This window comes from Capricornis sumatraensis, chromosome 2, assembly GCF_032405125.1.
Source record: "Capricornis sumatraensis isolate serow.1 chromosome 2, serow.2, whole genome shotgun sequence".
Classification (NCBI taxonomy): Eukaryota; Metazoa; Chordata; class Mammalia; order Artiodactyla; family Bovidae; genus Capricornis; species Capricornis sumatraensis.
This window is the reverse complement of record NC_091070.1, coordinates 6,981,268-7,004,735: the sequence shown is the minus strand read 5'-3', so window position 1 is coordinate 7,004,735 and position 23,468 is coordinate 6,981,268.

Sequence of the window (23,468 nt, the reverse complement as noted above, 5' to 3'; positions counted from 1 at the left end):
TTGGGACATTGGGGTTGACATACACACACTACTACATATACAATAGACTACTAATGAGAACCTACTGCATAGCACAGGAGATCTACTCAGGGATCTGTGATGGCCTAAAAGGGATGGAAATCTAGAAAGAGGGGATGTATGCCTAAAGCTCAACATTCAGAAAATGAAGATCGTGGCATCCGGTCCCATCACTTCATGGGAAATAGACGAGAAAACAGTGGAAACAGAGTCAGACTTTATTTTTTGGGGCTCCAAAATCACTGCAGATGGTGACTGCAGCCATGAAATTAAAAGATGCTTACTCCTTGGAAGAAAAGTTATGACCAACCTAGATAGCATATTCAAAAGCAGAGACATTATCTTGCTGACTAAGGTCCATCTAGTCAAGGCTATGTTTTTTCTTGTGGTCATGTATGGATGTGAGAGTTGGACTGTGAAGAAAGCTGAGCGCTGAAGAATTGATGCTTTTGAACTGTGGTGTTGGAGAAGACTCTTGAGAGTCCCGTGGACTCCAAGGAGATCCAACCAGTCCATTCTGAAGGAGATCAGCCCTGGGATTTCTTTGGAAGGAATGATGCTAAAGCTGAAACTCAAGTACTTTGGCTACCTCATGGGAAGAGTTGACTCATTGGAAAAGACTCTGATGCTGGGAGGGATTGGGGGCAGGAGGAGAAGGGGACAACAGAAGATGAGATGGCTGGATGGCATCACTGACTCGGTGGACGTGAGTCTGAGTGAACTCCGGGAGTTGGTGATGGACAGGGAGGCCTGGCGTGCTGCGATTCATGGGGTCACAAAGAGTCGGACACGACTGAGCGACTGAACTGAACTGAACTGAATGCATTCATGTAGCTGATTCACTTTACTGTACAGAAGCAACTAACACAACATTGTAAAGCAACTATACTCCAATAAAATTTTTTAAAAAGTACTAAAAGCAACAAAGACTAGGATATATACAATTGACCATTGAACAACACAGACTTGAACTGCATGGGTCCATTTATATACAAATTGTTTTGAACAGTAAATATGACTGTCCTACATAAGTGAAAAGACCCTGATGCTGGGAAAGATTGAAGGTGGGAGGAGAAAGGGACGACAGAAGATGAGATGGTTGGATGGCATCACCAATTCAATGGACATGAATTTTAGCAAACTCCAGAAGTGGGTGATGGACAGGGAGGCCTGGCGTACTGGAGTCTATGGGGCTGCAAATAGTTGGACACGACTGAGGGACTGAACTGAACTGAACTGAACTGAACTGAACATAAGTGAATCTGTGAATGCAGAACTTAGGATATGGAGGAACCATGGGGCCAATTGTGAGCTACATGCTGATTTTCAAATATACTGAATGTCAGTTCCCCTAACCCTGACACTGTTCAAGGGCCAACTGTATATACTTGCACGTATGACTCTTGAGAGTCCCTTGGACTGCAAGGAGATCCAACCAGTCTATTCTGAAGGAGATCAACCCTTGATTTTCTTTGGAAGGAATGATGCTAAAGCTGAAACTCTAGTACTTTGGCCACCTCATGCAAAGTTAACTCATTGGAAAAGACTGATGTTGGGAGGGATTGGGGGCAGGAGGAGAAGGGGATGACACAGGATGAGATGGCTGGATGGCATCTCCGACTCAATGGACCTGAGTCTGAATGAACTCTGGGAGTTGGTGATGGACAGGGAGGCCTGGCGTGCTGTGATTCATGGGGTCGCAGAGAGTCGGACACAACTGAGCGACTGAACTGGACTGAACTGATGTAAGTGTGTGTTATATGTATTTGTGGATGTGGGTTTTTCCAGCATTTCGCATTATGATCAAAACCAAAGAAAGAAAGAAATGAATAAGAAATAACTGAGCTACCAGTGAAGAGGGATGAGTTGAACATTTTAGTCTTTTAGCTTGATGAAATAATACTCAACTATTAAAAGGAAGTGTTAGTCACTCAGTCATGCCCACGTTTTTGTGATCCCATGGACTGCAGCCCACCAGGCTCCCCCATCCATGAGATTCTCCAGGCAAGGACACTGGAGTGCTTTGCCATTTCCTTCTCCAGACTAAAAGGAAAACAATGGGTAAAGTGGGTATGCATTTATTTTTAAAAAACATGACCCAGATAACCTTCACTTTCATAGTGCACCCGAATCAGACAATACTCCTCAAATAATTAAGAAGCAGGGGCAAAATGCAAATAAAAATAGAAATAAAGGTTCATATTCAAGCTGCCTGGTTGGAATGTGTCAGATTCTGTTTTTAGACAAATGGCTGTATAGCCTCCATAGTGTCCATCTCATATGTAATACTATGCTGGGGAGAAGGACAGCCACCCAAAATTACCTAAAGAGGCTAGAACAGAAAATGTTGGTCAGTATCTGAATAACTAATAAAACTCAGTGGAAAATAAGCAATGTTTCAATTTCAAAGAAAACTGAATTTTCTCTGTGAAGAGGGTTAATGCTGTGTTACTGTCATGTCAAAGGAGGGTTGCAGTGGATTTCTGAAACCAGAGTCAAGCCATGAGGTGAAGGGCGAATGGTATAACATGTAATGGTCTAGACATTCTTGGAAAGGAAGTCACATTGATGTTAATAGAAACCCAAGCTTCTCCTGCAGCACCAACCATGTTGGTGCACATGACATTATCTCATTCTTTTTTGTGGCTCAGTAATATTCAACATGTCTTTTTTTGCTGCTGCTGCTAAGTCACTTCAGTAGTGTCCGACTCATAGTGACCCCATCGATTGCAGCCTAGCAGGCTTCTCCATCCGTGGGATTTTCCAGGCAAGGGTACTGGAGTGGGGTGCAATTGCCTTCTCCGGTCTTTTTTTGATGGGGCACAATTTAACCTGCAACTATCACCTACCACATTTCATCATTCAATTCCAGGCCAGAGGCAAGCTAGCATTTTGTCTCTTGACCCCAGCTTGAAGACATTTTTCAGAAGATTGTTGGGAATCCATTATCTCTGAGCAGTCCTTCTCACAAAGTTAGATAATGAAGTTTCCAAACACAAATCAAACTAACCCCAAAGGCAGGGAAAGTTTTCCACTGGAGCATTAGGAAGCTGTAAGGAAACTGTGTTCTGAATAATCGACTTTAACCTCATGACTGAGGTCTCATAATCTAGATATTTGGAAGACTTTGCTGACAGCTACTGCCTTCTTTGCTAATATAAACTTAGCTCACAATGTATCTCAACAGGGATGATGAATGAACACAATACTGATGTACTGATGGAATGCAAATTGTTCTGTAGTTTACCTGCCACAAGCAACAAAGCATTGTTAAAACCTCTTAGAAATACTTTTATTTGTATATTTATGTTGCTATCAGAATTGAATTATATATTAAGTTGTTATTAGCAATGGATATATATTTCTACATAATATCATATAAAATGGCTATACCTTACTCAAATTATTGAGCTTTTAATTTTGCATAAAGTTATCTGTTTCAATAGTTAATAGGATATCTGAAATCAAGGAGGAATTTGTTTTCTAGTGACTAACTGATTCTGGGCATATGACATCTCTCCTCATCTCCAAGTTTCTTCTTTGTTAAATGGGGAAAATATTAAATAATATCTTCCTCATAGGATTAATGGGATTCCCAGGTGGCTCAGTAGTAGACTCTGCGTGCCAAGGCAGGAAACACAGGAGATGCTTGGGAAGCATTCTTGGCTTGGAAAGATCTCCAGAGGAGGAAATGACAACCACTCCAGTATTCCTGCGTGAAAAATCCCATGGACAGAGTAACCTTGTGGGCTACAGTCCATGGGGTTGCAAGGAATTGAACACAGCTAAGCACATAGGCCTCATGCCTCTCCTGTGCTTCAGTTTACCCAGCTGCAGAAATTAAAATACATATATATATATATATATATATGTATATGTATATCTATAAATGGCAATAGTCCCTGGTGGCTCAGATGGTGAAGAATCCGCCTGCGAGGCAGGAGACGGATCCCTAGGTTGGGAAGATCCCCTGGGGAAGGAAATGACAACCCACTCCAGTAATCTTGTCTGGAGAATCCCATGAGCAGAGGAGCCTGAATATGGACTACAGTTCATGGACTCACTAAGAGTTGGACATGCCTGAGCGACTAACACTTTCACTTTATCTGTTTGTTATAAAATTAAAGCTAGTAGATCGGATAGAAGGGAATCTGTGTACAATGTGCATACTGTGTTGGTCAGGATTCTCCAGAGAAACAGATCTAATAGGATGTGAACACATCAACGGGGATGTTTGTGATAAGAGACTGGCCCAAGTGATCCAGAGGCTGAGAAGTGCCAATCCACTGCCCTTGGGGAGCAGGCCTGATAAGCAGGCTCCACCCACATGTGGAGGGCACATCCTAATAAGCTGTGACCTTTGGCAGACTCCTTTGTGGTGCCTGGGCTGGCACCCAGTGGCACCTGCCCTCTGCCTGGGACTTCTGTCCTAGGGTCACTTCACTCTTTTGCTCAATCTCTTACAAGTTCTCAGAGCAAGTAAGGGTGTCCTGTGTCTCCAGGCTCCTCCCAGTTCTGGAGTATCTGGGAATTTGGAATTCTGCAGTGGAGCAGCCAGTGCCAGTGAGGCTGATGGTGCTGATGTTGGCTTTGCCAGGTTGGCTCAAAGTGGGTCAGAGGTGGTCACTTGCACCAGAAGCATATGGCAGGTATGGTAGCCAGTGACACCTCCCTCTTCTGCAAGGCAGTGGCTGGCTAACCCTTGTGCACCCCACCTGTGAGCCTGTTCTCTGTAGCAGGTGGGAGAGCCAGTATTGCAGAGAACTTCAGAAGGCAGTCTGCTGGAGAATGCCCAGTCAGGTGGGAAGGCCTATCTTTCGGTTTTATTTGGATCTTCAAGGGGTTAGATGAGGCCCACGTTACAGAGGGCCATCTGTTTACTCAAAGTTCACTGATTTCAATGCTAATCTCACACAAGAATACCTTCCAAGTTGACATACAACATTTACCATCATTCATGCTAAATACACATTTTATATTTTTTAATGTCACTCTCCTCTCAGTAGGCTAATGCCTTGGCCATGAGGAGGAGGGAGTTAGAAGGGTAACTGAGATTTCTTTGCAAAATCAAGAGGAAATGAAAGACTGAGCTTCCAGAAGGAAAAAAAAAAAAGGGTAAGGGATGGGACTTCAAGATTGGAATTCAAAAAAAAACTAGAAAAGGTTTTAAAAATCTAGAAATTTAGATTTGAGATTTTAGAATAAAAATTGAAGCAACTGAGAGGGAAGCATTATTACCAGGAAGAAACCAGTGAACACATTTTTTGAAGCTTAAGGGGGCAGCAATTATACTGTAGCAAGAGTTTGCCAGTGAGGCTGTTATTTGCCGTTGTTCATTTCAGCCGTCCTTGGACTCCTTATATATAAGACTTCTGGTCAAGGCCGATAAAAATCTTAAGATTAGGATAACAAGAACAATTTCACGGAATTGCAGAATAAAAGTCCTTTGAAATTAACATGGCAACTTCTGCATCAAATTCTGTCTTCACTCATCAACTGTAAATAACCATCTAATACAGTTCTGAAAATCAATATCATATGTTCATCCTACGAATTTAACACAGTGTATGTAATTAACAGGCATTGTTGACTGTGGATAGAATGTGTAATTGACCTTTCAATATTATGAGTGATGGTTCTGGCCAGCAACGTTTCCGCAGTGAATTCAGTACCACAGCCCCTTTGCCTACATTTTTCTCAGTTCCACACTTTGCCTGAGGTTAGGCACCATGATAGCCGATCAAAGAACCTGTTGAATTCCTGAGGTAAAGCTGCCACAGTCTCTTAATTAGCATCTCTGTGCACAGCTCTTTCTGGGAACATGCATTAAAACTTCCCCTTTATCACATATGTGTTGCAAATTAATAGTTAGCAACTTCTCTCATGTCTGGAATTAAAAATATATATATATATCAAAGAGACTCAGTATTGAAATAGCAAAACTTCTAGCCAAATGCCCTGCTATCAATATGAAATACTGTTTCTGGGAGTATGTTCAGGTTGTGAAGATTTTTATGAAGGAGACAACAAAAAATAATAGCGCTACTCTAAGTTAGGATAAAAATTATCTGGAGATTGGTTCTAGCTAAGAACTCCTCTCTGGGAATTTATATGAATGATTGAGTGAGTGTGTGTCATGTATTGTATGCAAATTAATGCTGACTTTTCATAACACATTATAACTAATTATTGAGTGCTACATGTAATACACTTATATTTCATAAAACAATATGTGTACACCAATGCAAACAGCAAAGCGTTTTTTTTTAACAATTTTTACTTTTAAGATTTTTTGATGTAGACCATTTTTAAAAGTCTTTACTGAACTTGTTACAATACTGCTTCTGTTTTATATTGTGGGTTTTTGGTTGCAAGACATGTGAGATCTTAGCTGCCTGATCAAGGGTTAAACTGGCACCCTTTACATTAGAAGGCAAAGTCTTAACCATTGGGTGCCAGTAAAGTGCTTTAAAAATGTACATCCTCTTGAAATTTAATTCTCACTAGAAGGCAATGGCACCCCACTCCAGTACTCTTGCCTGGAAAATCCCAGGGACAGAGGAGCCTGGTAGGCTGCAGTCCATGGGGTGGCCAAGAGTCAGACATGATTGAGTGACTTCACTTTCACTTTTCACTTTCATGCATTGGAGAAGGAAATGGCAACCCACTCCAGTGTTCTGGCCTGGAGAATCCCAGGGACGAGGGAGCCTGGTGGGATACTGTCTATGGGGTTGCACAGACTTGGACATGACTGAAGCAACTTAGCAGCAGCAGCAGCAGCAGCAGCAGCAGCAAAGTCCCTGAGGCATCATATTTTTCCCAGCACTGAATGAGGAAACTGATTCTTACAGGCATTAATGTCTTTTTCATCATTCCCCAGGTCTATCTACTTCCAAGGCCTGTGTATATCCCACTAGGCACAAGGTCAGAAAAATTCAAACCCAAATTTGGCTTGCTATGTTAAAGTATCTGCCTCCAATGTGGGAGACCCAGGTTCGATCCCTGGATTGGGAAGATCCCCTGGAGAAGGAAATGGCAATCCACTCCAATACTCTTGCCTGGAGAATCCCATGGACGGAGAAGTCCATGGGGTCACAAGGAGTCGAACACGATTGAACGACTTCACCCATGTGTTTTTGTAAATAACGTTCATTCATTTACTCGTCTGCAACTGCTTTTACACTACAGGGGCAGTCTCCTAGCTGTAACACAGATTCACATATACAGTGGCTGGGCTTGCCACATATATTTACTATCTGACCCTGAACAGAAAAGTTGTCAGAATCATGTACTAGACTGTGCTGTCTGCTTCATGTGTGAGTTATTTTCAACCAAAAAAAAAAAAAAAAAATCACTAGACCTTTCACTTGAGACCATCAATAAAGACAAATAAGACACAAGCCTCTATTTCAATTATAATTGCTCAAACATCTGATGAATAAAGTATATCCTTTTCTTCCCTGGGTTCTTTGTTGTCAACAGAAGAAAGCAACTTTGATGAACTTAAATTGAAACTCGTTTTTGGATAAGTTAATAGCTCCATAATCAAAAGAAAGACCACAGAACAAAGCTTTTGAAAGTCCACAGACGGTGAACTATGCCAAAGCCCTGGTCTCAAGAATCTTCTGCTTGGGCATGCTGTCATTCTGGAGGACTCCCAGGCAGCTCTTATGTATGAACATTGCTTCTTTTCTCCATAGGACAGGCAGCAGGAGAAAATTCCCCAAACAATTCAAGATTTAAGGCTCAGGCAGAGCATCTGAATATTCATATTTGGACAAGGTGACTCTTTAGTCACCAGGAGTGCACACAAAGGCTATGATGAATGTACATCACTGTTTCCATCAGTGTCTAAAGATGGCTCATCAAATCTGAGCGCTATCCCAGCGCTGAGCTGGAATTCAGTGCATGTGTGCTAAGTAGCTCAGTTGTGTCTGAGTCTTTGCCACCCCGTGGATGGTAGCCCTCCAGGTTCCTCTGTCCATGGGATTCTCCAGGCAAGAATACTGGAGTGGGTTGCCATTTTCTTCTCTAGGGAGTGTTCTAGACCCACAGATCCAACCTGCATCTCCTGCGTCTCCTGAATCGGAGGCATATTTTTCACCACTGAGCCATATGGGAAGTCCCATTCCCAGGGGTATCAGAGTACATTCAGGAACAAGCATATCACCTTCACTTGCATGTGAAGTGATTACCTTAGCTCCCTTCTGTGCTTATGTTTCATAATCCATTGAAAGTGAAAGTGAAAAGTGAAAGTGAAGTCACTCAGTCATGACTGACGCTTTTTGACCCCATGGACTGCAGCCCACCAGGCTCCTCTGTCCACGGGATTCTCCAGACAAGAATACTGGAGCGGGTTGCCATTGCTTTCTCCAGGCAATCTTCCTGACCCAGGATCTTCCTGGGTCTTCCTGATCCAGGGATTGAACCTGGGTCTCCTGCACTGCAGGCAGACTCCTTACCATCTGAGCCACAAGGGGCTCAGTGTCTCCATTTTGGACATTAGGTTGCTTCAGGACATGCTCCCTTCACCTTGTTCCTTTTGCCAGAACTGTCTTTAAACGATTACTCCATACTCACTTGGCCACCATCCTAGTGGTTGCCAGTGGTCAACTCAGAGCCATGCTGCAGTGGTTCTACTCAAGCTGCCACCTGCACTGCTAACCTCCCAGCTCTGTAGCATCCACTCACTGCTCCCTCTGGCTGCTGCTTTGGGATAGTTTGTTCCTAAAAGCAGGCAACATATTAAAAAGCAGAGCTGTGGTTTTTCCAATAGTCATGTATGGATATAAGCGTTGAACCATTGAGAATGCTGAGCACTGAAGATTTGAAGTCTTCGAACTGTGATGCTGGAGAAGACTCTTGAGAGTCCTTTGGACTGCAAGGAGATCAAACCAGTCAATCCTAAAAGAAATAAACATTGAATGCTCATTGAAAGGACTGATGCCAAAGCTCCCATGCTTTGGCTACCTGATTCAAAGAACTGACTCATTAGAAAAGACCCTGATGGTGGGAAAGACTGAAGGCAGGAGGAGAAGGGGATGACAGAGGATGAGATGGTTGGATGGCATCACCGACTCAATGGACATGAGTTTGAGCAAGCTCTGGGAGATGGTGAAGGACAGAGAAGCCTGGCGTGCTGCAGTCCATGGGGTCACAAAGCGACTAGCATGACTGAGCAACTGAGCAACAACAGTAATCTTTCTTTTCTCTGTTACCAAACGTGCCCATGGCTCATCTTCCCTCTCCCAACCCACTTTAAATCAGTAGGGGAAAAAAAAATTATCTTAGTATAAAGTTTTTAAATTGAAACGCAAGCACCTACATATTGAGATTTCAAACTCATAGCTTCCATATGCAACTAATTTTTTTTCCCCTGTATTGTGCACACTGTGTTAAGTGGCTACACTTGGTTTGATTCAAATAATGATGAGTATGCAACACTCAGATCCATTATTATATACTGATCCTTGAGCTCTGTGTTTGATTCCAACTTGTATTGTCTTCTCCCCCACCTTAAAAAAAAAAAAATTCTTTTTCAGAAGATCATATGATCCCTCTTGAAATTTCCCCCTTATCATTAAGCTTCAAGTCCTGGAAAGTGTCTGAACACAAATAAAACCCAATCTTCTGTACTCCATGTTCTTTCAATGGAAGCCTCCGTTGCCTCTCTGTAGATTAGTTAATTCAAATACACACAAGACGAGGAAAAAATTCCAAATCACTCTCCAATCACCATTCCCTGTTCCCTCAGTCAGGAAATTCTTCTTAAAATCTCATAGTTACGTTTCTCTTCTTTAAAGCTGGAATTCTCTCTCTCCAGACTTTTCAAAACAAACAAAAGATTTACAGTCTTTTCCATCTTTTATCTCTTCCTTCCGCTTACTCAGAAATGAAGATTAAGAATTTAAAAAATAGCTAATCCTTAGAGACCTTACTTTATGCCAGGAATTATTTTATACTCTACATAAATGACCATTTGAACCGTTGCTACAATACCATAACTTACGAACTAGGTGCTATTATCACTAACCCCATTTTACAGATGGAAAAGTTAAAGCACACTGAGGGCATGCATAACGTAACAGTGCATATTTGGTCTCTTGCCCTGGGTTCTGGGTAATAGTCTTCACCCCCATTTCCTGGTGCCTAGCTCTTAAAACTTATGCTCACTCTGAAGCTCGGTATCTTTTTGTACATTAAGGACATGACTGCCAGCTCTGGGCTCCTGGATAGCTTCACACCTGGGTTGGGAGCTAGGGAAACTAGTGATTATAGGGTTGGACCTTGCTGCACCCGACTCCCAACTTCCAGGAGAGGAGAAAATCTGGAGTTTGAATTAGTCACCAATGGCCAACGGTTTAGTCAGTCATACCTAAAAATTAAACCACGGTAAAAATTCTAAATGATAGGATACAAAAGCTTCATTGGAAGGACTGATGCTGAAGCTGAAGCTCCAATACTTTGGCCACTTAATGCAAAGAGCCAACTCATTGGAAAAGACCCTGATTCTGGGAAAGATTGAGGGCAAAAGGAGAAGGGGACGACAGAGGATGAGATGGCCATATAGCATCTCTCACTGAAGGGACATGAGTTTGAGCAAACTACAGGAGATGGTGATAGACAGGGAAGCCTGGCGTGTTGTCATCCAAGGGGTCACAAAGACTAGGACAGTATTTAATGACTGAACGAAAAACAGCTTCTAGATTGGTGGCATGGGGTAGTACTGGGAGGTGGGGCTGTCTGGAGAGGACATGGACACACTGCGCCCCTTCCCCGTACTTTACCTCATGCGTTTCTTCCATCTGGCTCTTCCTGAGTTGTATCTTTTTTCTTTTTCTCAAAATATTTATATTTAAAATTTTTTTGTTTCTTTTTAATCAAAGTATAGTTGATGTGCAATATTTTATGTTACAAGTAACATAAACGTGTACAATATACTAAGTCATTAGTTTTAAAGGTTATATTCCTCTCAGAGTTATTACAACATATTAGCTATATTCTCTGCGTTGTATAATATATCCTTGGAGCTTATTTATATTCCACATAATAGTTTGCACCTCTTAATCTTTTTCACCTGTTTTGCCACTTCCGTTCCCTCTCCCCACTGGTAACCACAAGTCTGTTTTTTGTATCTGTCGTCTTTTCCTTTTTAGTTATATTCCCTGGTGGTTGTATTTTTTTTTAATTCCACATAAAAGTGATATCGTACAGTACTTGTCTTTGTCTGTCTAACTTATTCCATTTAGTATAATACATTCCACATCCACTCATGTTGTTGCAAATGGTGGAATTTTCATTCTTTTTGTGCCCGAGTAGTATTCCACTGTATTAATATATTTATATCTTATCTTCTTTAGCCATTCACCTGTATACTGGCAATCATAAATAACGGTGTTGTGAACATTGGGGAGCTTTTTGAATTAGTGCTCTTTTTCAGATATACACCCAGACGTGGAACTGCTGGATCATATGGTAGCTCTAATTTTAGTTTTTTGAGAAACCTCCATACTGTTTTTTATGATGACTACACAATTTACCCTCTTACTAACAGTGCAATCTGCTGCTGCTGCTAAGTCGCTTCAGGCAGCCCACTAGGCTCCTCTGTCTCTGGGATTCTCCAGGCAAGAACACTGGAGTGGGTTGCCATTTCCTTCTCCAATGCATGAAAGTGAAAAGTGAAAGTGAAGTTGCTCAGTCGTGTCCGAGTCTTAGTGACCCCATGGACTGTAGCCTACCAGGGTCCTCCGTCCATGGGATTTTCCAGGCAAGAGTACTGGAGTGGGGTGCCATTGCCTTCTCCAACAGTGCATTAGGGTTCCCTTTTCTCCACGTTCTCAAAATATTTGTTATCTATGTTCTTTTTGATGATAGCCATTGTGACAGCTGTGAGGTAATATCTCACTGTGGTTTAATTTGTGTTTCTCCAATTAGTAGTTTTGAGCATCTTGTCATGTGCCTATTGGCCATTTGTATGTCTTCTTTGAAAAAATATCAAATCAGGTCTTCTGCCCACATTTTTAATTGGTTGTGTTGAGTTGTACGAGCTTTTGTACTTCCCAGGTGTCATTAGTGGTAAAGAACCTGCCTACCAATTCAGGAGACACAGGAGACACGTATTTGATCCCAGGGTCAGGAAGATCCCCTGGCATAAGAAATGGCAACCCACTCCAGTATTTTTGCCTGGAAAACTCCATGGACAGGGAAGACTGGTGGGCTATAGTCCATGAGGCCTCAAAGAGTCAGATGCATCTGAACACCCACACACACCCACACACACACACACACAGGAGCTATATATATATTTTGGATATTAACTTATCAGTCATATCATTTGAAAATATTTTCTTCCATTCAGTAGGTTGTCTTTTCTTTTTATCTATGGTTCCTTTTGTTGTGCAGAAGCTTTTATGTTTAATTAGGTCTATTGTTTGTTTTTACTTTTATTTCCTTTGTTTTGGAGATATATGTCCAAAAATATATTGCCACCATTTATGTCAAAATGGTGGGTTATATTTTTTCATAATAAAGAGGTGATAAAATAAGAAAACTATCTTCCTGAGTTTGGTGAGCCATCTAGACTTGAGTGAGTCATTCAGCAGATTATAGAACGTGATAAGGAAATTGTGGCAACATCTGATTCGTATCCAATTCAGACCAAAGCTGTGGGTGTCCAAAGGATCTACTTATTGTGGTTGGTATCTGAGGGTAGGGTGGAGGCATGGATGCCTTGTGGGACTGAGCCCTGAAAATGTGAGATCTCAAGGTAGACAGTATCAGAATTGAGTTGAATTGTAGGACACTCAGTTGTTGTATACAGAGACTTAGAGAATTGCTTGTCATGGGGAAACCCCCACATAGTTGGTGGCCAGAGCATTGAGAGTTGTTGTTGTTGTTGTTCAGTTGTTAAGTCACGTCTGACTCTGCCACCTCATGAACTATAGCATGACAAGCTTCCCTGTTCTTTACTATCTCCCAGAGGTTGGTCATGCTCATGTCCACTGAGTTAATGATGCTATCCAACCATTCTATCCTCTGCCATTCCCTTCTCCTTTGCCCTCAATCTCGCAGCATCAGGGTCTTTTCTGGGTCAGCTCTTCACATCAGGTGGCCAAAGTACTGGAATTTCAGCCTTAGCATCAGTCCTTCCAATGAATATTCAGGGTTGATTTTTTTCAGAAGTGACTGGTTTGATCTCCTTGCTGTCCAAGGGACTCTCAAGAGTCTTCTCCAGCATTACAGTTCGAAAGCATCAATTCTTTGGCACTCAGCTTTCTCAGTGGTCCAACACTCATATCCATACGTGACTATTGGAAAAACCATACCTTTGGCTATACAGACTTTGTCAGCAAAGTGATATCCTTGCTTTTTAATACATTATATAGATTTGTCATAACTTTTCCTCCAAGGAGAAAGAGTGTTTTAATTCTGTGGTTGAAGTCACCATTTTCAGTGCCTTTGGAGCCCAAGAAAATAAAATCTGTCACTATTTCCACTTTTCCCCCATCTATTTGCCATGAAGAGATGGACCAATGCCATGATCTTAATTTTTTGAATACTGAATCTCATGTCAGCTTTTTCACTCTCCTCTTTCACCTTCATCAAGAGGTTCTTTAGTTCCTCTTTGGTTTCTGCCATTAAAGTTGTATCGTCTACATATCCAAGGTTGTTGATATTTCTCCCGACAATCTCACTTCCATCCAGAGATTCATCCAGCCTGGCATTTTTCATGATGTTTTCTGCATATACTCCCCTGGTGACTCAGATGGTAAAGACTCTGCTTCCAATGAGAGAGACCTGGGTTTGATCCCTGGGTCAGGAAGATCTCCTGGAGAAGGAAATGGAAACCCACTCCAGTATTCTTGCCTGGAGAATCCCATAAACAGAAGAGCCTGGAGTGCTACAGTCCATGGGGTTGCAAAGAGTCAGACATGACTGAGCGACTAACAGTATATACTATACTCTGCATGTAAGTTAAGTAAGCAAGGTGGCAACATACAGTATGTAGAGTAGACTACGGAAAAAGTGTCGAGAGAAAAACAATTTGAGTGTTTTTCTTTCAGCATGGCTCCCATTTAAAGTCACACTGTTAGTATATAGTGGAGTTACAAATTGAACTCATATAGTCTGACTATAGAATGGCAGCTAAAGTTTATTTTTCAATTCCTTATTTAATTCACTATGACTTACTCTTTTTTCTTAATATGAGTGATGAGGATGTAACTCTTTTAACATAATTTTCATATGTTCAGTGATCAGTAAAGGATATTTCATAGGTATTTGATAAGTGCTTTGATTTATATTATTATTATTACTTTTACATGTTTATATATATATATAGAGAGAGGAATATTCTAAAATAAATTTCATTTCAACTAAATCTCATTGTTCTCCTTCTTGAGCATTGAATTCTCAATGATTTCTCTAGAATGTTCTCTTTCTCAATAAATATTTGTTGAATATATATTAATTGATTAGTACCAGTTATTGTGCTATATGTCAAGGTTAAAAGGTAAAATAAGATCTGATTCTTGGCCATGTGACATAGACATATGGAAAACAGTGCAATCGAGTAAATGCTAGTATGGATAAATTCAGAATGCTAGAAACATGGGGAAATGATTGCATATTTGGCTTCAGTGGCATTTAAAGAAGCAAAGATTTTACAGGCTGAATCACAGAGCTTTAGTTTCTATATATGCATATACATATTCCAGTTTTTCTTTCCTGTTCCAAGATGATCCTGCTAATGGTACCTATAATCTCTAAGAATAACTAAGGAGAGATGGATTTGCTCTGATAATCTCTACAAATTGAAATATAAGTGGTCAGTGTGTTGCCTGTTTAGTATCTATAGCCACAGTCTTAGGTTTCTTTGATCTTTGCAGCAAAGACTAATTGTCCTTTAATAGCCAGAGAAAGGCTCTGTTCCATAGAGAATGTTCTAACATCTATTTCAGCTTGATTCACACTTAAGCTCTGTTATCTGTCCCTGCCATTGATAACTTGCCTGCCTGACTTAATGTTGGTTGTTTTCTCAGCCCACCCTGGCTTCGATTAAAGCTAATGCTTCCTCCTCTCTTGCCCAAGACACATTCTTATATACCACATTCTGTTATTATATTTTGTCCAAAAACATTCTGTTAATTCATTTTCAAGGGAGGGACCTCTACAGAGTAATTGCTGTGTGCTGCAGAAAATAAAGAAGAAAACAAAGTTCTGGGTTTTTTTCTCAAATATTTGAAATATGACTAAAAAGACAAAATTTCTGTTCAGGAAACAACTGCAGAGCAATGCAAGATAATAAGTAGTCAGGTAGTAAAATGTATGGAATAGTTAATAAATGTTATAAGGAAAGCTTTTCATCACATCATAATCAAACCATTGAAAACTAAAGACAAAGGAAAAAAAATTGAAAACAACCAGAAAGAAGGAACTATCTGTATGCGGAAAATAATTTGAACATCTAGTTTTCTTACAGAAAACCAGAGTCAGAAGGAAATGACATGACATGTATAAAGGGCTGAATTGAAATTAAAGAAAAATAAGCCTAGAATTCAATATTATGCAAAAATATCCTTTGTAAATAAAGGTGAAAAAAAAAAGAAATAAGAGAGTTCATTGCCACAAGACATGATCACAAATAATTGATAAAGGAACTTCTTCAAACAGTAGGGTAGTGATTTCAGAATGAAACTTTAAACCTCAGAAAAGAAGGAAGAAGAACAGAAATGGTTGAGTATCTGAGTAAATCTGATAAATTATTCTTACTCTCTTAAATTCCTTAAAATTTTATTGACAGTTGCAAGTAAAGTTGAAAATATTTACTCATGGAACTTATAATGTACATATATGTAATATATGAGACCACTGTAACATAAAGGAGAGAAATAAATTTTAGAAAACAGACTATATAAGATTTTTACATTCCACTTTAAATGGTTAAATGGTGATTCTAAGCAGAATATGGAAAGTATGATTTTCATATTATTATAACCAGAGCAACCATGTAAATAACTATTCAAAGAGATGAAGTACAAGAAGCACTAAAAAACTAAAATAAAATACAAAAAGTTCAAATAACCCCCAGGAAAGCATTAGGATGAAAAAACATAGAATTGTAAGAGATAAACAAATAATAAAATGGCACCCCTCAATCCAAACATATCAAATATTGCATTAAATGTAAATGATCTAAACATATCAATTAAAAGTATTAAATTAAAAATTAATTTTAAAAAGTTAATTAAAAATTACTTTAAAAAATTAAAAATCAATAGAAGACAGAAGGTGACAGAAAGGATTAAAATGGCTCCATTATGCTTTTGTATACAAGAAACTCATTTCAGATACAATTATATAATAGGATAAAAATGGAAGGATAGAAAATACATACCATGTAGATTCTCATGAAAATTTTCAGTGGCTACATCAATATCAAACCAATTAGACTTCAGAACAAGGGCTATTACTGAAAACAGAGAGGGATTATTGCAGCATTATAAAGGACTCAATTCATAAAGGACAAAATAGTCACAAACAATAAATGTGTATGCGCCTCACAGCAGAAGCTCCAAATACATGAAGCAATCTGATAAAATCACTGCACAAGAGTTTGACAGTTTCTATAAAACAAATTTAAACAGGACCCAACAATCCCACTCTTAAGTATTTATCCTAGAGAAATGAAATTTTATGTTCACATGAAAACCTCTACAAGACTGTTTATGCCAACTCTATTCATAATCTCCCCAAACTGGAAACAATCCAATTTGACTACCACAAGTGAATGGATGAACAATCTGTGTATATCCATAAGGTGAAATACCAATCAGTATTTAAAAAGAATGAACTGCTGATACACAACAGCTTGGATGAATCCCAAATGCATTATGCTCAAATGTTACACACTGCATGATTCCTCTCCTATGTCATTCTTGAAAATATCAAAGTATAAGCAATGAGGGACTCATCATTGGTTCATCGAGTTTGGAGGGAGGGAGCAGATATGAATATAAAGTGATAGCGCAAGGAAGGTTTTGATGAAACTGTTTTAGACCCTAATTTTGATGATGATTTAATATGAATCTATACTTGTATTAAAATTCATAGAAGATACACAAAATTAAATTAATTTCACTACATGATCAGTTCAGTTCAGTCACTCAGTCATGTCTGACTCTTTGCGACCCCATGGATTGCAGCACGCCAGGCCTCCCTGTCCATCACCAACTGTTGTAGTTTACTCAAACTCATGTCCATTGAGATAGTGATGCCATCCAACCATCTCATCCTCTGTTGTCCCCTTCTCCTTCTGCCTTCAATCTTTCCCAGCATCAGGGTCTTTTCAAATGAGTCAGTTCTTCATATCACTATATAATAAATTAAAATAATAAATTAATAAAAGAAAATTCTAAGCACTGCTTTCAGACTTTTTCCAAACTTCTCAAGTGCCTAGGTTATTCCACCCATATATATACATTAAGGAACCATTGCTGCAAATACTTAGCTTCATTTTCTATGCCTAGATTCTTTTATTCTCTACCTGAAATATTTTAAAGTAAGATTGGGGGTACCTTTTGGAGAAAGAGAAAGTTTTGCAAAATAATTTTTCAGTCATGGGATGCTGGTAATGTTTAACATTCTGATCATGATGGTATTAACATGGGTGGGTACATTTTCTCTAAATTCATCAAGCATGAATTTAGAGAAAATGTACTGCATAAGAAAGGTTTGAAATGAAAAGCTTAAAACAAAACCAAAAATCTCTTATCCAGCCTTTTGAAACCTATGCAAAATATTAATTCTCCTGAAGTCTTCCCTGGTCTCCTGGAGAGCAATATGGCCATGCCTATGTCTCAGTTGTAAAACTTAATATATTTCATGATAGTTACTCATGTGTGTGTGTGTATGTGTATGCAAACACTCCTTCACTGTCCAGACTGGAAATAGAACACTGAATCTTTCAGTTCTTGGCTCTCTGCAAGCACATGTCTGTTACTAACAAGCATATATTCAGTGAACATTGGAAAGAAAAAAAGTGTGCAGAATCACTGTGTCTAGGAATGGTCCACACTGGCCCTGGTTTCTTTCTCCTGGCATCTCACTGCTAGCCATTCTTTCCTAGCTTGAGCATATCAGAAGCTACATTATCAAAATAAGTACTTTATTCCCTTTCATTCTTTGCTTGACTACCAATAAAACTTTGGTCCAATTTTTAATGCAATGGAACCTGCCCCAGACACATGAGAAATGCAGAGATGTGTCCTAGCAGAGGTACTTCCTAAGATTCTTGAGATGAGATAGATGTTAGAGAGAAACAAAATGATCCAGTACATCAGGAACTTTATAGGCAGAGTCACTGGAATATCCTTAAGTTGTTAGCATTCAATGGCTTTCTTAGAATAGACTTTTATTTTAAATGGTGAGTGGGATCTTGAGCAAATTAATTTGTTACACATAATCATACCTGGAGGGTATGATCATTGTGAACTTAAAAAAGCCTAGGCTACGGCCTTGGTGAGACTATTGTAGTTGATGTTACTACATAATTCTACTGGAAAATTTGGGTATGGATTTAACTTGCCTACCCTCCCCTACTATTGATTTATGGTCATGATTAATCTCTATAATATTTACTGTACTCATTTGATGATTTCAAGGCCAATGATCATGTTGACAATATGAATTTCAGCTGATATAAACAGTTTTCATTTCAATATTTGAATTTAACAGAGATGAATATTATATCTACTATTGTGGGCAAGAACCCTTAGAAGAAATGGAGTGGTCTTCACAGTCAACAAAAGAGTCCAAAATGCAGTACTTGGATGCAATCTCAGAAACAATAGAATGATCTCTTTTCATTTTCAAGACAAACTATTCAGTATCACAGTAATCCAAGTCTATGCCCCAACCAGTAATGTTGAAGAAGCTGAAGTTGGACAGTTCTATGAAGACCTACAAAATCTTCTAGAACTAACATCCCCAAAAGATGTCCTCTTTATTATAGGGGACTGGAATGCAAAAGTAGGAAGTCAAGAGCTACATGGAGTAACAGGCAAATATGGCCTTGGATTACAGAATGAAGCAGGGCCAAAGGCTAATAGAGTTTTGCCAAGAGAATGCACTGGTCAGAGCAAACTCCTCTTCCAACAACACAAGAGAAGACCCTACACATGGACAACACTGGATAGTCAATACTAAAATTAGATTAATTATATTATTTGCAGCCAAAGATGGAGTAGCTCTGTAAAGTCAGCAAAACTAAGACTGGGACCTGACTGTGGCTCAGATCATGAATTTCTTATTGCCACATTCTTACTTAAATTCAAGTAGGGAAATCCACTAGATCACTCAGGTATGACCTAAATCAAATCCCTTATGATTATACAGTGGGAGTGACAAATACGTTGAAGGGATTAGATCTGATAGAGTGCCTGAAGAGCTATGGACAGAGGTTCCTGACATCGTACAGGAGGCAGTGATCAATGCAATCCCCAAGAAAAAGAAATGCAAAAAGGCAAAATGGTTGCCTGAGGAGGCCTTACAAATAGCTGAGAAAAGAAGAGAACCTAAAGGAAAAGGAGAAAAGGAAAGATATACCCATTTCAATGCAAAGGTCCAAACAATAGCAAAGAGAGAAAAGAAAGACTTCCTCAGTGATCATTGCAAAGAAATAGAGAAAACAATAGAATGGGAAACACTAGAGATCTCTTCAAGAAAATTAGAAATACCAAGGGAATATTTCATGCAAAGATGGGCTCAATAAAGGACAGAAATGGCATGGACCTAAGAGAAACAGAAGATATTAAGAAGATATGGCAAGAATACACAGAAGAACTATACAAAAGAGATCTTCATGACCCAGATAATCATGATGGTCTGATCACTCACCTAGAGCCAGACATCCTGGGATGTGAAGTCAAGTGGGCCTTAGGAAGCATCACTACGAACAAAGCTAGTGGAGGTGATGGAATTCCAGTTAAGCTCTTTCAAATCCTAAAAGATGATACTGTGAAAGTGCTGCATTCAATATGCCAGCAAATCTGGAAAACTCAGCAGTGGCCACAGGACTGGAAAAGGTCAGTTTTCATTCCAATCACAAAGAAAAGCAATGCCAAAGAATGTTCAAACTACCATGCAATTGAACTCATCTCACACGCTAGCAAAGTAATGCTCAAAATTCTCCAAGACAGGCTTCAACAGTACATGAACTATGAACTTGCAGATGTTCAAGCTAGATTTACAAAAGGAAGAGGAACCAGAGATCAAATTGCCAACATCTGCTAGATCATCAAAAAAGCAAGAGAGTTCCAGAAAAACAGCTACTTTTGCTTTATCAGCTACACCAAAGGCTTTGACTGTGTAGATCACAACAAACTGTGGAAAATTCCTCAAGAGATGGGAATACAAGACCACCTGACCTGTCTCTTGAGAAATCTGTATGCAGATCAGGAAGCAACAGTTAGCACTGGATATGGAACAATAGACTGGTTCCAAATAGGAAAAGGAGTACGTCAAGGCTATATATTGTCACTCTGTCATATTTAACTTATATGCAAATTACATCATGTGAAATACCTGGTTGGATGAAGCACAAGCTGGAATCAAGATTGCTGGGAGAAATGTCAATAACCTCAGATATACAGATGACACCACACTTATGGCAGAAAATGAAGAACTAAAGAGCCTCTTGATAAAAGTGAAAGAAGAGACTGAAAAAGTTGGCTTAAAACTCAACATTCAGAAAACTAAAATCATGCCATCTGGTCCCATCAATTTATGGCAAATAGATGGTGACTTCAGCAATGAAATTAAAAAGATGCTTGCTCCTTGGAAGAAAAATTATGACAAACTTAGACAACATATTAAAAAGCAGAGACATTACTTTGTCAACAAAGGTCCATCTACTCAAAGCTGTGGTTTTTCCAGTAGTCATGCATGGATGTGAGAGCTGAGCTGTAAAGAAAGCTGAGCACTGAAGAACTGATGATTTTGAACTGTGGTGTTGGTGAAGACTCTTGAGAGTCCCTTGGACTGCAAGGAGATCCAACCAGTCCAACTTAACGGAGATCAGTCCTGGGTGTTCATTGGAGGGACTGATGTTGAAGCTGAAACTCCAGTACTTTGGCCACCTGAGGCAAAGAGCTGACTCATTGGATAAAACCCTCTTTGCTGGGAAAGATTGAAGCCAGGAGGAGAAGGGGATGACAGAAGATGAGATGGTTGGATGGCATCACTGACTCAGTGGACATGAGTTTGAGTAGGCTCCTGGAGTTGGTGATGGACAGGGAAGCCTGGCATGCTGCAGTCCACAGAGTCGCAAAGAGTCAGACACAACTGAGCAACTGAACTGAACTGACTCCAGAAAATCACTATATAGAGATGACCTCAGTTGAAAATGAAGAAGAAATGTGCTAGTAGAAAGCTATGTGTTTCTTCCCTTGTCCACAGGGAGGGAGAAAAGAACTGATTTTTGTCAATTCTACTTATTTCCATCAAATAGTTCCCTTTGACCTTTGAGTTCTATGCATCTACAATTTAATTTCTATGGAATAAACTTTTATTTTGACTCTATCTATATAATAACAACAAAAACAATCAAAAGGATAAACTTTTTCAAATGAATGTCGACTCCCATCAATCTAAAAAGATCAGGTTAAAACGTATTAAATTTCCAAAGATTCTGAGCTATTTCAATAAATTTGATGAGTCACAGACTGTAAATTTACAACAGAAGCTAGACTCATAATAGCCCTCAAGCCTTGATGAAATGTCTACAGTCAGTTCAGTTAATCGCAGCATGCCAGGCCTCCCTGTCTATCACCAATTCCTGGAGTCCACCCAAACCCCTGTCCATCGAGTCGGTGATGCCATCCAGCCATCTCATCCTCTGTTGTCCCTTTCTCCTCCTGCCCCCAAAACCTTCCCAGCATCAGGGTCTTTTCCAATGAGTCAACTCTTTGCATGAGGTGGCCAAAGTACTGGAGTTTCAGCTTCAACATCAGTCCCTCCAGTGAACTCCCAGGACCGATCTCCTTTAGAATGGACTGGTTGGATCTCCTTGCAGTCCAAGGGTCTCTCAAGAATCTTCTCCAGCACCACAGTTCAAAAGCATCAATTCTTTGGTGCTCAGCTTTCTTCACTGTCCAACTCTCACAACCATATATGACTACTAGAAAAGCCATAGCCTTGACTAGATGGACCTTTGTTAGCAAAGTAATGTCTCTGCTTTTAAATACGCTATCTAGGTTACTCATAACTTTCTTTCCAAGAATGGAATGCTTACAAATTATATAAAATTCTAAGCAATTGAGAAATTCCATGCAGAGAGAAAGGACATGGTTTAAGATGGAATCACCTGCTTTTTTGTGTTAAAAAAAAAAAAAAAGATGAAAATAAATGCTTCTAAGCTGGTTAAAATGTATACATTTTTTTTAATGACTGCTTGAAAGGAATAATAATTAGAATAATAATACTGAGCTTTTAGAAAATGTTTTTTATCTTCAAAGCATTTCACAAAAGTATATGTGGTTAATCTCAGTACCCTAAAAGCAACTTGCTGAAATATTTTGCTTTACAGCAAGCAGATGCATTTCTGAAGGGTTTCACTCATCTTTACATTTTCTTGGGTGTAGCTCTTTATGTTAAAAAACAAAAAAGTGGCTGCAGAAAGTAAAATCCATCAAAGCCTTGCTTTTTAATGCAAATAAGCTTCTTTCTATTCTTCCTACAGGAAAGAAATGTTCAGTTGAAAATGACTATAAGCCCAATTCTGTTGAATCTTTGCAAGAAGGATTATTTTGTATAGGACTGCGGTTCAACTGTTCTCTGTCTCCACTCAGGTCCAAACAAATAGAAATAGGCTTAAAAGGCAAAAGGCTAAGTAAATATATTTTTAGATATATTTACTAATGTACAAGAATTAAATTCACTTAAGATAAAAACCTTTACTGAAAGTAGTCACTTAGTGGAAACTTAGCTGGAACTTATTATTTTGATGGCATAGGATCCTTTTTCCAACTGCTTCTGGAAAAGCATTTTCAGATACAGCCAGCGTTGACCTTCCAGGAGTACACACAAATGTTAAGTGGAAGAATCAGGGTGGGCCTGCCTGCAGCAGACTCTGGGGTGGCAGCTGAACTGCCAGGCACCTCTGCTCGGGGTCGCATTACCCTGCATTTAATGAGACTCAGAGTTAATGCCTCTCCTCCAAACTGTATAGCAATACAAGATGCCAGGCCAGCACTCCTTTTCTTTGATTCCTTTCTCTCTTTTAATTTAAAAAGATGAAAACAATAATGAATGTTAATTGTTGAAAAATTAAATTTAAGGAGATAAATAGGACAGAAAGAAAAGTGAAAATTTCCCTTTCCTCTATCAGAGATGATGTTACTAAATTCTTCTGAACCTTCCCAACACACTGATAACTCATTTAACAAAAAAAG